Genomic DNA, 16372 nt, shown 5'->3' with positions numbered 1-16372 from the left:
CTTGCCTGATCACCACATAGCATATGTACACTGTGTGGATCCCTCATTGGCCCCTCACAAGCCTACATTATACATTTCAGCCAAGAAAGAAAACAACAGTAAATATACAGAGAACAAGATCCAAACAATTCAAAAGAACGAACTGCCATAGTTAAGGTTTAAATACCTATCAAATGAAAGGCAGAACAAATCCACAGATGTTGTGGATAGGGTTTCCATCAAACAGCATGGAGATCTCAGATATAACCAGAAGAGCCTTTGCACTCATTAGTCTCAAAATAGATAACTGAAAATCTCATGATATCTCTGAAAGAAACATTATGGAAAATACTATGACTTCATAAGCACAGCCATGCTAAAGTACAGAGTAAATTAAAATTAACAAAATCCATAGCACATACATTAGCACAACAGCCCTGTACTTTCAATGTTTTCAGCATATTGCTAAAACACAAATTGGGCTGGTTCACCTACCCTTAAGTACACCTGGAGTGTAGGTACAGGGACTGGGAACCAACATGATGGCACTGCCCGACCTGTAAAAATTCTGCCCCTATTCTGCAATTTTTCTTCAGTTCCCTAAATTTCTAACATTACAATAACTTAAAATGTCAATTAAGCATTTAGAAAGATGGTTTAAGCATTCAAAGAAAAGGGGGCAGGAGTTACCAAGCTGAATGCAAACACATCAGATATAAGAGGCATGAACAACTTTCAAAGATTCACCCTCTGCAATGCTAAAAATTTGGGGATTTAAGGAAATTCCATTTGGAAAGGCAGAATTTTTATTGGAGGGGCAATACTCTCATCTGTATCTGTGTTCCTCCTGGTCTCACATGTTCCTCAGTCCATCTTCTCCATCCAGCATGGTTAGCGGGAGAGGGAGTTAATTTCAAGTAATAGTTTATAAAGCTGTCCAATTTTCAGTAAATACAGTGGTCCTTCCTATACGCAGGGGATCCATTCCGGACCGCACCCTCCTACCTATGGGGGGAAATGCCTATGCAGGAATCCTATGGATTACTATGGCAGTGCGCTCCTGTGCACGGCAGAGCATGCTCACGCCTGCAGTGCCCTTGCCATTTTGTCCACCTGGGCTTGCCGTCCACATGAGATCAAGTCTGTGGATGGCAAGCCCACGGATGGTGCGGGCAGACTGTATAGATAATCACAGTTTATGATTTGGGCCTCTTCCTGGGAGAAAGGTGGCATATATGTTGCATAACAGAACACACCAAAAAAATTTCAGGAGAAAATCAACTTGTGCTTCATTGATTATAGCAAAGCCTTTGATTGTGTAGATCATGGAAAACTATGAATCACTCTTAATGAGGCTACTATTAGGATTAAATGTAAAAACAAAATGGTTTGCAACTGGCTTTCCATCCAATTCCAAGGAAGCTATCTCTGTACTAAACCAGTGTCTGCTATAGGTAATTGACTAGATGAGAACAAACAAATTGAAATTTAATCCAGACAAGACAGAGGTACTCCTGGTCATTTCTCTAAGGTAGACCAGGGAATAGGGATTCAGCCTGTGTTGGATGGTTCACTCCCTCTGAAATCTCAGGTTGGCAGGCTGGGTACACTCCTGGACTCAGAGCTGAGCCTGAAAGCTCAGGTTTCAACCGTTGCCAAGAGTTTGCCCAGTCCCGCAAAATCACATTCTCACAGTTGGGCTGCACAGGTCATGTCTTAGAAAGGTTGATACATGGCGGTTGCCATTCAACTTCAGTCGGTCTTGGATGATGCTGATTTTCTAGACCCATTTCAAACTGGCTTCCGGGCGGGCTATGGAGTCGAGACTGCCATGGTCGCCCTGGTCGATGATCTCCGTCTGGGCATGGACAGGGGTAGCGTGTCGCTGTTAGTGCTCTTAGACATCTCAGCGGCTTTCGATACCATTGACCATGGTATCCTTCTGGAACACCTGAGGGAGTTAGGTATCGGGGGTACTGCGCTCCAGTGGTTCCGTTCCTACCTCTCAGGTAGATTCCAGATGGTGCAGCTGGGGGACGTGTGCTCCGATAAGAGGGCACTTACATCTAGTGTCCCTCAAGGAGCCATTCTGTCCCCCATGCTATTGAACATTTACATGAAACCGCTGGGAGAGATCATCCGGAGACACGGAGTGCAGTATTATCAGTACGCTGATGTCACCCAAATATGCTTCTCTGTGTCTCTGACTGATGCAGTGACCAGGGATGGCATCTCCCCTCTAGATGCCTGTCTGGAGTCAGTAATGGGCTGGAAGAGGGAAAACAGACTCAGCTTGAATCCAGAGAAAACGGAAGTACTAGTGATAGGTTCCCCAGGCCCGGGGAAGGATATTTGTCCACCTGTCCTGAATGGGGTCACGCTCCCCCTGAAGGACTCAGTTTGCAGTCTGGGGGTGCTTCTGGATTCATCGCTCCACCTTACATCTCAGGTGGATGCGACAGTCAGGAGCACTTGTTATCAGCTTCGGCTGATACGCCAGCTGCGACCCTACCTGGGCTGGGGGGACCTTGAAACGGTGGTACATGCTCTGGTGACCTTTCGGTTGGATTTCTGTAACGCACTCTACATGGGGCAACCCTTGTACCAAACCCGGAAGCTTCAATTAGTGCAGAACATGGCAGCAAGGCTGGTCACTGGATGCTCCAGGATCAGCCATATAACACCTATCCTGCAAGATCTACATTGGCTGCCTGTTCGCTTCCGGGCGCAATACAAGGTGTTGGTTATGACCTATAAAGCCCTAAATGGCTTGGGCCCAGGGTACTTGGAGGACCGCCTCTCCCCATATAATCTGGCCCACACTCTCAGATCGGCCGGGAAGCACTTGTTAAGGGTTCCTAAGTCAAAATACACCTTGACTGCACAAAGGGCGTTTTCTATCTCGGCCCCGCAGCTTTGGAATTCTCTTCCCGGTGAGCTCCGCTCAGCTACCTCCCTTGACCTATTTAGGAAGAGGTTAAAAACCTTCCTCTTCCAACAGGCTTTCCCCCAGATGTTGTAAGATCTGCTCTCTCCCCGTTGCACCCGTTGCACCAGCACTTTAAGCTAGTTATTGTGTGGTTTAAATCTTGTAATTTTAACATTGTTTTTAATAGTTTATATATTGATTTGGATGTTTTATGTGATTACTGTTTGTAAAGTGTACATTTGTGTACTTCTGTGTAACCTGCTTTGATCTGCCAAGGAAAAGCGGGCTATAAATAAACAGATTATTATTATTATTATTATTATTATCATCATCATCATCATTATTATTATTATTATTATTATTATTCCACTATTATAGCCATCCATAGACAGAAGTTAAAATGTGATGGTTTAGTCGTATATATACCTGTTTTTGACCATGTCATGACATTTATTTCAATTTTATGGTATCCTTCTGGAAGCCAGTTACTGCCTACTTGTAACTACTTCTGCTCTTGTTGCTTTATTCAACTATTGGAGCCAGTGTGGTGTAGTGGTTTGAGCATTGGACTACAACTCTCGAATCCCCACTCAGCCATGAAACCCACTGCGTGACCTTGAGCAAGTCACACACTCTCAACCTCAGAGGGGGGGCAATAGCAAATCCCCTCTAAAGAGACTTGCCAAGAAAACCCTGTGTTAGGAAACCTTAAGTTGGAAACAACTTTGAGGGCACACAGCAAAAATAACATTAAACTATTACACATTAAATACAATTCTACCATCCCTGGTGGTGCAGAGGTTAAATGCCTGTACTGCAGCCACTCACTCATAAACCACAAGATTGAGAGTTCAGTCCCAGCCAGGGGCTCAGGGTCCATTCAGCCTGGCATACTTCCGTAGATTGCTAAAATGTGTATCCAACTTGTCGGGGGCAATTAGCTTACAGTTGAAAACCATTTTGGGAGTGCTTCAGTGCACTGAGAAGCAGTACTGAAATGTACTGGCTATTGGGGATGCGGTGGTGCAAGTGGTTCAGACGCTGACTCTACTAGTTGCAAGAGCGGCGGGTTGGCAGTTTGAGGCCCAGGTGCCGCATGATGGGGTGAGCTTCTTCCAATGTAGCAGTTTGAAAGCATGCAAATGCAAGTAGATAAATAGGTAACGCTCGGGTGGGAAGGTTAACAATGTCCTGTGCAGTCATGCTGGCCACATGAGCACACAGTAGTCTCTGACAACGCTGGCTCTTTGGCTTAGGAACGGAGATGCGCACCGTGCCCTATGGTCGGATGTGACTTGGCAACCTTGTCAATGGGGAAGACTTTTCCCTTTCTATTGCTATTGCTCTTCAGGTCCAGCCCTACTCTGCCATGCTGGAAGCCACTCTCAAAGCACCCCTGATGGTGGTCCTCCCTCCGGCCTCTGCCTCCAAAGAAGGAGAGGGGCTCCAATGACTCAAGCCTCCATCGCTGCCAAACAGGACCACCCTGAGGTCCCTGGCACAACTTTGCCCCCCCCCCCAAAAAAAAAGGAGTCGAGGGGGCGGCCCCAGAGGAGGCCAGAGAGGCAGGGAGGCAGTCTGGCTGGGCAGCCTTGCCTCCCTGATCTCTGCCAGGGCTCCTTGGCGCATCCTTGGCCCCGAGGAGCGCCCCATCCAGCCGAGGGCAGAGGGGCCTCAGGAGGCTGCTCTCGGAGGGGATCGGGACCCGGAGGAGCAGCCCAGGGAGCAGCAGGGGGTCCTCCATCCCCATCCGGGACCTCTCCCTTCAAAAAAGAGAGGAGGTAGGTAGGAGAAAGCCCGGCTGCCAGGCGCGCCCTCCCTCCGCCTCTGCAGCCCTGGCATATGTTCTTCTCCTTCTCCTTCCCCCTTCTGCCTGCTTTGTTCCACGGATCGCCCTTGGCTTCCTTCCCTGGGGGGAAAGAAGCAAAATCCCGGGAGGAGAGCCCGGCTGGCGATGGGAAGAGAGGGAGCAGCCCGTCTTTTCCTTGCAGAGATGCTCCAGGCTTTGCAGGCTCCAGCTCTCCTCCTGCGCTCTCTTTCCAGGCAAACGCTGCAGCCTCCTTTCCTGCTCCTCCTCCTCCTCCTCCTCCTCCTTCTGCTGATCCTGAAGAAGATCCAGAGGGGCCTGGTTTCCTTCCGAAGGGGGAGAGGGAGGAAAGAGAAGGGGGCTGCTTTCCCAAGCCAGGCGGGGCAGAGATGCTCTTGGGGCTCCTTTCTTTGGGGGAAGTGCCGCAAGATGCTGCCTTTTGGGGCTGGGCTCCTGGAAGCCTCCCCTCCTGTCTGTCTGTCCCTGAAGGGCTTGGGGCTGCCGGAGACACCCTCCCTTTCCCCACCAACATTTAAAAATAGTAAGAAGAATCCTGAGAAGAGAGCAGGCTCCTGTTCTGCTGCATCCTTTGCATGCCTTCATGTCAGGGAACGTTTTTCTGACCCCCCCCTCCTCCTCCTCCTCCTCACTTTCTAGTTTGGTGCATAGCAGACTGCTCTCACACAGAGGCACAAAAAAGCCCATGGGGTGACAATAATGGCATCGTACTCCGGGGAGAATGGGATATCAGCTCTCCATTTGCTTTGATCCCCCCCTTCTGTCCTGTCCTCGTCCTCCTTCTTTTGAAGCTGCTGCTGCTGCAAGACCAGCAGAAGTCTGCTCAGGAGGAGCAGGTGCTCCCGCGAAGCCTTGCTCCTTCCAGCCTCGATGGGCGTCGCACCTTCTGGGGAGCTGGGCTGGCCCAGAGCAAGGCTTAGGCTGGGCTTCTGGGCTCCAAGGATTGCCTTGCTTAAGAAGAGCAAACAGATCAGAGCTACTCCTGGGAAGACGTGTTTGGAGCCCAGGGCCGGGGTTTGTTTGCCCTCCAGCTATTTGTCCAGTCCTGCCCAGAAGGAACCATAATACTGTAAAGGGCCCTCTGCGGGTCTCTTCTTCTTCTTCTTCTTCAGTTGTGAGCAGGAGAGACTCAAGAAAGGCAACCAACTCCTACTCAGCTGCCCAGTGAAGGATTGAGCCAGCAAAGAAGTTGGGACTCAGGGCATCCTTTCTCTCAGTTGTGTAGCAGGAGTGCTTAGGTGAGTCTCTCTCTCTCTCTCTCTTATTCAGTAACAGTGTATTTTTGTTTCATTTAGTCATGTATGCTTATCCCATTATGTCAAGTTACAACTATTTGTATAATTCATAGGGTTGACATAAGTCAATAGGCAACTTGAGGGCATACACACACACACTCACACACACACACAAGGCAAGCCTATCAGGGGATTTGTTCAGAGGAGGTTTGCCTTTGCCTTCCTCTGAGGCTGAGAGAGTGTGACTCAGTGGGGGCTTCCATGGCCAAGTGCGGATGCAAATCCTGGTCTCCACTAGGCCATGCTGTCTCCCTGTTTGTTATTCCATGCTGTCACGTCAGCTAGACTTACTGAGTCTTTATGAATGAGACACCTCCGAGAGATTTTCTTATTTATGGCCTTGCTTGGCTCTTCTGGGCTACTGCTTTCAACTTTCCCCAGCATTTTTTCCGGGGAGTCGTGTTTTTTTTCTCATGACTCACCTTCCACTACTGAAAACAATTTCCTGGGCTGCATATATGCTCAAAGGTGTGCCATTCTTCAGTTCTGTGTCCACTTTCCTGAGTCACTGTTCTGCACTTGGCTTCAGTTTGCGGAGCTTGAGGCAGGTACTGCAAGACCCATACCTAGCCCTGGGAACAACTGTTTGATTCAGCAGGACCATGGAAACCCATTGAGGGACTAATTGTTTGACTCATCTAAGCCATGGAAACCTACTGGGTGACTCTGAGCAAGTCACACTCTCTCAGCCTCAGAGGATGGCAGTGGCAAACCCCCTCTAAAGAAACGTGCCAAGAAAATCCTGTGTTAGAGTCACCAGACATTGGAAAAGACCTGAAGGCACACAACAAACAATTGTTTGATGTAGTACAAGGTAGTTTTATAACTTTATTTCCCATTTTTAAAAGAAATGATGAAAATGTTGTCTTGAAACCCAGACCTAAAGAATGCTTTCCTTAAACTTGTTTGAAATTCACCCTTTTCAGCTACTGCACATAAATGGAGAGATAAACTAAGAGGACAGAGTTCTGAGCCATGCTATTTCTTGAGCGGTAGAAAACTAAATTTTTGATCGTCTTCCCCTTCCTATACAATGGAACATCAGGGAGATAGATAAATTAGATCTCTCTCTTTGATTTTCCAGCAATCTACCTGCAGGATGCTTTTTATATGAGGAAACATTCAAAAGAATGCAGTTTCTCCACCTCCAGTGGTACAGTCCAGAATTCTACTCCATTTTGTATGATGTCAGGAATAACTGTCACTCTTATAGACTGAAGGGCTTTTGTTTTTACAAAAGGCAGAAACTTTGCAGATGTGTAAGAATTAACTGGTATGTTTTTAAAATGGAGTCATAGGCTGTATAAAAAGATAACTTGCCCAACATATCCTGTCCTCTGCCCCATTGGAGCAAGCCCTCACACTTCTTGTGTTTCCTTGACAAAAAGTCCTAGAACCATTTTGAGCCAAACTGTATATTTGTTTTTGTGCCTGATTTTTCCTTTAATAATAAGCTTTATACCCCGCTCTTTAGCCAAGGCTATCAGAGTGGCTATTTTCAGTAAGCAAATATTAGAGAGAGGTGGTTTTTCCTTTGGGAAAGACATTTTGAACAACTTGTTGTTGTTGTTGTTGTTTTGTGCTTTCAGGTTGTTTCTAACTTATGGTGACCCTAAGGCAAATTGGGTTTTCCTGGCAAGATTTGTTTAGGGAAGGTTTGCCATTGCCTTCTTCTGAGGCTGAGAGAGTCTGACTTACCCAACGTCACCCAGTAGGTTTCCATTACTGAGCAAAAATTCAAACCCTGTTCTTTCAGAGTCCTAGTCCAGCATTCAAGCCACTGCAGCATGCTGGTTCTCTCTTTTTTTGACCAGCTTTGTCTTATCCCTTCATATTCCCCCCCCCCAATACATTTTTGACCAGAATTCTTGTGTTTTATTTAGTTCAGTTAAAAATGTTTTTGATTGGCTACAATGCGTCTTATTTATTCTACATGTGCCATGTCATGTGTAACATATGTGTGTGCATATGCCTTCGAGTGGCCTGCTGATAGGACCATGAATTTCATAGGGATTTCTTAGGGAAGAAATACTCAGAGGTGGTTTTGTCAGTCACTTCCTCTAAAATATAGCCTACAGCACCTGGTATTCATTGGCATCTCCCATCCAATTACTAATCAGGGCTGACCTTGCTTAGCTTCCAAGATCAAGAGCTTAGCTTCCAAGAGTATTTAGGCCTTCTTATGACATTAGGGCTGTAAAAATTTACATCTTCTTTTGTCACATTTTTTGGAAGCCTACCATTCCTATACCATCTTGGTTCCATATTGCATTAAGAGGTTATTTCCCCCCCACACACACACACACAGGAAACTGACCCATCTTTATTAATTATCTAATAGCACCACCCTGTTAAAGCCAAGATTGTGTAGTGGGTAGAGCTCAAGTTCTTGCTTCCCAGTCAAACTTGTGTTATGGTCCCAAGACATCTGGAAGGGAACAGGACTTGGAAGTCCTGGATTCAAATCTCCATGCACTTGGAGCAGACAATACCTCTCAGCCTAGTCATCCTCTTAGTATGGTTATAAGGATAAAATGTGAGGAGAGAGAACCACATATGCTTCCTTTTGTTTCTTAGGGAAAAGACAGGATCAACAAAATAAAATTCAGCATTGTTTTCTCAGAACTAAATCCCATTGTATTCTCTTGCTCTCAAGACAGTATATGTGTATAATTGCAGCTTAAGTTTCTACTGCCCTGAAGTGACAGAGCCCTCCCTCCATGGCCAACTGTCATCATCCAGCCTGGAGGGAGTGAGGGGGTGGATAGGGGCTAATTTTGTATTGCAATTTTTACTGTACACTGCTATGATCATTGCGGAATAGCGGTCTATAAATAAAACATATTATTATTATTATTACTGTAATTGCAGCTTAAGTTTCTACTGTAATTGCAACTTAAGATTACACACACATATATATTATCTTGAGAACAAGAAGAAGACAGGCAGACTTGATATTGTCTAGTCTTTCAAAGTCAGCAACATACAGTACATTCTTCTATATCTATCCTATAGTTGTGGTGTTAAAGGGGTGATGGATTATTTTCTCATTATCATCATTGTCCTAACAGCCTAATAAACTGAGTCATTATTATACTTCTTATTCCCCAGTCCTGTACCAGTGTATTTAGGTATAACTCCTTTGAGTGGGATATCTCATCTAAGCATGTGGGGATGAGCCTGAACCCTTCTCCTTTTGGTGGGCCCACAAGCTTCCACTGCTTATACTCCTGTTAGGGTCACCTTGCTGGGTCTTCTATATGAGTTTAGGTTCAAACCCTCATGGTGCTGGGGCAAATTGGTCACAGTTGTAGGATGGATTTTCCATAACCACAGACTTCTAAGAACCCTCCTGTAGGTTTCTGCCTCCTTACATTAACAAAGGTTTTGCTGGGAAACTCCCGCACATTACTGGCAGGTAGACACTATGGAAGATGAACACCATATAGAGGTTAGAAGTGTTGCTCTCCAAAAAAAAAGTAAGTCTCAATCTTTGATTCCAGTTCATCATCACTGGATATAGTTTAGAGTTACACCTGTTTTGATTTGGATCTTGTAAAACTGATACATTTGTGTGCCACATAGTATTGCCATGCCTATTGTGAATTACTTGGCCTTTTGTCTTTACTTTAAAAAATCAACCATTTTTCTACGTGCCCCTAATATTCTTAACTACCCAGTTCATCCTTTTTCTACTGTATTACCCTTTGGCACGACAAAGCGTATGCCACAGGGTATTGGTCCTAACAGCACAATCATATATATGCCACCCACGGACTTGGGGAGCTCCGCGGTGGGACCCTTTGTTAAGACTCTGGGCTCAGCCTTGGCTTTGGCGTTTGGCGGCCAGGTGCGAGCAGGCCCTTTAAGACACCTGGGGGGAAGCAGGGAGGAGCCCACTTGGTGAGAGCAGCGGGTACAAAAGCCGGGTAACCGGTTCCTCCCTGTCACGCCCCCTCTCCGCCTTCTCGCCGGACCACCGACGCCGCTGCCGCGGCCAGGACTGCGCCTCTTGCCGGGCGGCCTCCTCCCGGGGTGTCGGAGGTGTGCATCTGCGCACCACCCCGGGAGTGCCGCCCACGGACTTGGGGAGCTCCACCGCTGCGCACCTGCGCAGTTGCGCAGCCTCATTGGGCGCAGAAGGCCAAGAATAGTCTGGGAGCAGAGGATGCCTGCAGTGGCTTACCTCTGCTCCTTTAGTAGCCATAGAAGGAGGGGGGGGAGGAGAGGGATGCGGGGGATGCCTGGGCCAGGGATAACACCTTGGTGGGCGGGGCTCCAATTGAGGTTGTGTGGGGCAGGGGGAGGTATGGTGGTGGGAGAAGGGACTTCCGTTCCAGGGGAAGACGGGATTGATGCGTTATATCTATCTCGCCTTCCTGTCCCCCTCCCATCCTGAAGGACCTGAGGGTCACTCCAACCGTGCCACAAACCCTGTCGCTGCTCCTGTGCAATGCCAGGTCACTTAACAACAAGTCCCACATCCTCCAAGATCTCTTGGAGGACTCTAAGTGTGACCTGGCTTGCATTACCGAGACCTGGCTGGGGCCCAAAGGGGATGCTGTGTGGGCTCAGGCCCTGCCTGCTGGGTACTCGGTGAAGGACCAGCGCAGGTTAGGTGGGCGGGGGGGGTGTGGCCTTGGTACATAGGAACACCGTGTCCCTCACTAGGAACCACATCCGACAGACCTCCTATATCGAGTGTATTTACCTGATCCTAAAGGCTAGGGACAGTCTAGGGATTCTGTTAGTGTATCGGCCACCCCGTGCATTAGCGGACTCCCTTAACGAGCTGACACAGCTGGTCGCTGAGCTGATGTTGGAGACGCCCAGGCTTCTTGTCCTGGGTGACTTCAACATCTCCCTCACGGCCAGCTATGTTCCATCTGGTGCGGCTCGGGAATTCATGGAGACCATGACGGCCATGGGCCTGTCCCAGCTGATACAGGGTCCTACGCATTGTGCGGGTAATACTCTTGATTTGGTCTTCTGTTCGGAGGCGGAAAATCCGTGGGCGGAAATAGTTAATGTTTCCCCCCTGTCATGGACGGATCACTTCCTGGTAGAGGTGAAAATCAAGGCTTCAACCCAGATCCCCCCCCGGGGGTGGTGGACCAGTTAGGATGGTCCACCCTCGAAGGCTGATGGAACCTGAGAGGTTCCAGGAAGCCTTAGAGGGGCTCACGGTTGGAAATGACGGCGACTCTGTTGATGCCCTTACCGGTATTTGGAATACCGGTCTTTCTGGGGCTATACACAGGATCGCTCCCAAGCGCCCTCTCAGGCCCGCTTCCAATCGTAAGCCCTGGTATACGGAAGATCTCCGGGCGAGGAAGCGGGTTCTGCGACGGCTAGAGTACCGTTGGCGGAAACACCTTCGCATAAACGACAAGACTCTCCTAGACCAACTATTAAAGGACTATGGAGAGGCAATACGAGCAACAAAGAACTCGTTCTATGGTGCTCGTATTGCGTCCGTGGAGTCGCGTCCGGCAGAGTTGTTCAGGGTGGTCAGGGAGCTAACTCAGCTCCCTCCTGCCCTGAACCAGATCCTTGAACCTTCTAAGGCCTGCTGTGACCTGTTTAACGACTTTTTTGTGGATAAAACTTCTCATATAAGCGAAGGTCTGAATGCCGACATTTCAGCAGAACCTAGGGTAGAAGTGTCCAGAGCCTCCGTGGACTATGTTAAACTGGATCAGTTTGAGCTGGTGAGTACCGAGGATGTGGACAAGATCCTCGGAAGTGTTCGGAAAACAACCTGCTCTCTTGATCCCTGTCCCTCGTGGTTAGCGGCCCAGGGGGGACCGGCGGTAACGTTATTGTTACGCCGGATAATTAATACATCCTTCAGGGATGGGCGATTTCCATCGGATCTTAAATTGGCCATCGTAAAACCGATCCTAAAAAAGCCCTCCCTTGACCCCCTGGTTCATAATAATTATCGGCCTGTTTCGCTGCTACCATTTTTGGGAAAGGTGATCGAGAGGGCGGTTGCGATCCAGCTTCAGGCGGTCTTGGATGAAACGGATTATCTGGACCCATTTCAAACTGGCTTCCGGGCGGGTCACGGGGTTGAGACGGCCATGGTCGCCTTGGTCGATGATCTCCGTCTGGGCATCGACAGGGGAAGCGTGTCCCTGTTGGTGCTCTTGGACATCTCAGCGGCTTTCGATACCATTGACCACAGTATCCTTCTGGGACGCCTGGCAGAGGTGGGAATCGGGGGCACTGCGCTCCAGTGGTTCCGCTCCTACCTCTCCGGGAGGTCCCAGATGGTGCAGCTGGGAGACGTGTGCTCCAGTGAGCGGGCCCTTAAAACGGGGGTCCCTCAAGGAGCCATTTTGTCTCCCATGCTATTTAACATTTACATGAAACCGCTGGGAGAGATCATCCGGAGACATGGGGCGCGGGGTTATCAGTACGCTGATGACACCCAAATCATTTTCTCTATGTCTCCGACTGATGCAGTGACCGGGGATGGCGTCTCTCCTCTCGTGGCCTGTCTAGAGTCAGTAATGGGCTGGATGAGGGAAAACCGACTCAAATTGAATCCAGAGAAAACGGAGGTACTAGTGATAGGTTCTCCTGGTCCAGGAATGGCGGTGGTTCCACCTGTTCTGAACGGGGTCACGCTCCCTGTGAAGGACTCCGTGCGCAGTCTGGGGGTGCTTCTTGACTCGTCGCTTCACCTGACTGCTCAGGTGAATGCGGTGGTCAAGGGCACCTGTTATCAGCTTCGGCTGATTCGCCAGCTGCGTCCATACCTGGCCCAGAGGGACCTTGAAACTGTAGTACATGCTCTGGTAACTTCGAGACTGGATTTCTGCAACGTACTCTACATGGAGCAACCCTTATACCAAACTCGGAAGCTGCAAATGGTCCAGAACATGGCAGCCCGGCTGGTCGCTGGGGCTCCCAGGACCAGCCATATAACACCGGTGTTAAAAGATCTTCATTGGCTGCCCATTCGCTTCCGAGCTCAATATAAGGCGTTGGTTATTACCTATAAAGCCCTAAATGGCTTGGGCCCAGGATACCTAAAGGACTGCCTCTCCCCGTACATTCCGCCTCGCACCCTCAGAACATCTGGGCAGCAATTACTGAAGGTGCCTGGGGCCAGGTTAGCTTCCACGTCGCGGAGGACATTTTCCACAGCTGCCCCAGCCCTTTGGAATACGCTGCCCATTGAGCTCCGCTCATCTACCACCCTGGCCCAATTTAGGAAGGACCTCAAAACCTTCCTATTCCAGCAGGCATTCCCCGATTAAAGATCCTGTGGGCCTCCCTCCTCTTCCGTGGCCATGAGGATGGGCTATTGGGGGCATTTTATCTGTTTTTAAGATGCTGTATTTTTATTGTATGTTTTTAATCTTTTGTAATTTGATTGTATTGTGTTTTGTATTTTGTAAGCCGCCCTGATCTTTTGGAAGGGCGGGATATAAATAAAATTTCATTTCATTTCATTTCATATTCACTTCAGTGTGGGTAAATCCTGTTAAACTCTGTAGAGTGGGATTCCAGTCCATTGTATGTTTCCTTGTTAGTAGATCCTGCTGAGTTTAATGGGGCTTACTCCCAGGTAAGTGTATAAGATCATACAGGAAATTTCTTGGGTTTAATAGCAGAATACCACTTACGTAGACTACTTGTAGAAGACAAAGTATTCCATCATTTTGTTTGACTTTGGTACTTGCTTGCACACATGAACAGTCCCATCCATGTTCTGACAGTTTTCTGTGTTACATTTAGCAAACAGGCTTTTGGGAGCATCAGGAGATGCTTGTTTTTGTATGAGAAGACCACAACCATGTAGTAGAGCCTAAGACAGACCAGTGGAGGGAAAGCATTTGGGGCCAGGGGGCTGAATTCCAACTCTCAGGTGGCTGTTCCAGAACTAGGAGAAATTAAAGCCAAGAGATAGGGACTTTTGCATAGTTTTAAATATTGTAGATGAATAGCATGCTCTGTTTGCCAAGAGTGAGTGAAGACTGAGCATGCTTTTCATGGCCGTGCAATGTCAGCTATTGGGTAAATAGAAAACTAAAAGATGAATGGCAGGGTTGGTGGCTGGAACTTTGAACATGTCAACATTTTGTGGCAAGCCCTATTTGTAATACCACAGAACCAAGAGCTGTTTGATGCTGTCTCAAAGATGGTAGGGCACTGTGTTTCACTCTGAGCCATCTCAGTACCAATGTTTGAATCTAAAATCTGGCCTAAATCTTTGGTGGAAGTAATATTGTAGTGGTAAATTTTGGAATGCAGACTCTCATCAGGACAGTCACTGTAACTTAGGCAGGGTACAGACTGCCCAAAAAGGGTGGCCTGAACACACCTTGTTTTGCTGCGCGAGGAAGCTGCAGTGGACAAACCGCGTGGCTTCCTAACGCAACAAAAAGAACCCACAAAAAGCACTTGCGATGTCACAATGGCATCGCAACTTGCAGACACTAAGTGTTTGTTGCGTCAAAATGGCAGCGCCCATCTGTACAGGGTGCCGCCATTTTTATGCCCTGTCACATGCAAGGGGCGTCTGGAAGCCCTGCCCCTCGCACATAATGACGGCGCCCCATGGAGCACCAAAGACTCCAGAGACTAGAACATGGAGCAATAGATTCAAAATACAGGCAAAAAGATTCCACCTAAACAACAGGATGACTAAAGACATCAATTTGTTGAAAAATCATAGTCTAGATTGCTAACAGCCTATCTTGAAAATGATGCAAAATCTTTTTGGTAGATTGGGTCTGGCGCTCTTCATTCCATTGTACAAGCTCCTAGCTGTGAAATCCCACCTTGGGTTTGGGAGGAACATTTTAGATGCATCTTTACTGATCCAAATATCACTTATTCAGCTTGTGATAACACTCTGGATGGCATTCCGTCCTTTGTACTTCTCTGGAAACCTGTAACATGGATGAGATTACTGAATTAATCCAACAGGTTAAAGGGGCTAAAGCTCCAGGAATTGATTACATTCCAACCGAATTCATTTAAAAACTCAACAGTGGTGGGCCCCACTTCTGGCAGCCCTTTTTACAGCCATAAATTGCTCTGGTAAAATTTCTGCTAGCTGGAAACATGCAATAGTGGTGCCAATTTAAAAGAAGCCACATCAGAAGGACCCTGGTAATTATAGACCCATCAGTCTGTTATCTATTGTGGGTAAGATATATGCAGGATACGTATGTAGTAAACTATCAATATCCCTAGAGTGAATTTCTTTTTCCAGAGGCTCACGTAGGTTTTAGGAAAGATGATTCTGCCATGGATCACTGTTTAATTTTGTTCCAGATAGTGAAGAAAGTAAAAAAGCTTTTACATGCCTGGGGCTGATTTTCTATCATTCCCTGTCATGGAAACTTCATATTGAGGCAATTTCTAAGAAATCGCAAGTAAGCTCATCTGCAATAATTTGATGTTTGTTTGTTTTTTCTCAAAAGGAGGCCTCTATATTCCATCAACGACTCCAGTATTTGGATAGAGGGTTTATATCCTGACTTGGACAAACAACAGGGAAAGTTTCCGAGGTCATTGTTTCAATTTCCAAACTGCATTCCAAATTGTGTATTATTGCTGGAAACAGGAGAAAGTCCTTTATCTATTAGTGCTTGGTGGCTTTCCCTCAAGTTATGGATGAAGGTTATAGTGTTTGGTGATGGCTTCAGTCTCCTTAAACATCTGGCACAAGATAAACACGCCAGCTCTAGGTCCAAGTGTATAGTGAAGAAAAATGCATCTATTACTCTTTCTTCGTCTCTTCTTTCTAACCTGGTTTCAGTTATTGACCCCAAATCTGTCAAATTAAAGCTACCAGAAATAGCTTTTTGCAAACTGCATTTGCAATCTTATGTCTCTTGTTTCCTTATAATGCACATACATTATGATGGTCCTTTCCATATGGCCATTTATCTGGTGAACCTGTCTTTAGGCAAGTATTGCTGTTTCTTCTCCAAAGCTAGATGCAATGTATATTCCAGAGAACTACTTTGTGGTAGATTTTCCTGTGTTTCTTACACTGAAAGAAGATGCCCATGTAGTAACTCAGAAGTGGAGTCTATAGGCCCTTATCAGATGAGTGTGGAACTGGGGGTTTTGCGCACTGGGTGGTTCGAATTCGCGTTATTTCGCAAAGTACCATCATACCAGCATTCGAATGGCCCAATCCGCACTCACGTGAATGCGCGAGCTGCCGAACTGAATGCGTACTGGCTCCTCTTTTTGGAGCGTGTTGGCCAGTGCGCTGATAAGGGGATTGGCGATATCCGGATTTTTTCTCTGTTCGATCTCAGTGCGAATGGGTCTGGTATGAATCCCCAGTCCTGAACTCCGTGGCAAGAC

At 47.4% G+C, this 16372-nt stretch overlaps 1 protein-coding gene across 2 annotated transcripts in view; it reads left to right on the top strand.

Annotated features, from left to right (window-relative positions):
* Nucleotides 1-5057: 5057 nt before the first annotated feature.
* Nucleotides 5058-16372, top strand: part of SPTSSB (serine palmitoyltransferase small subunit B) — a 52757-nt gene continuing 41442 nt past the window's right edge. The window contains exon 1 of one of the 2 annotated variants that reach the window (XM_042460464.1): nucleotides 5058-5971. The gene's annotated coding sequence lies outside the window, so the exon portion shown is untranslated. Of the gene's footprint in view, nucleotides 5972-6513; nucleotides 6843-16372 lie in introns of those variants that run through there. The other variant, XM_042460465.1, reaches the window with a different exon arrangement.

This window comes from Sceloporus undulatus, chromosome 3, assembly GCF_019175285.1.
Source record: "Sceloporus undulatus isolate JIND9_A2432 ecotype Alabama chromosome 3, SceUnd_v1.1, whole genome shotgun sequence".
NCBI lineage: Eukaryota > Metazoa > Chordata > Lepidosauria > Squamata > Phrynosomatidae > Sceloporus > Sceloporus undulatus.
The sequence above is the reverse complement of the archived record's forward strand: the minus strand, read 5'-3'. Positions and strand labels throughout refer to the sequence as shown.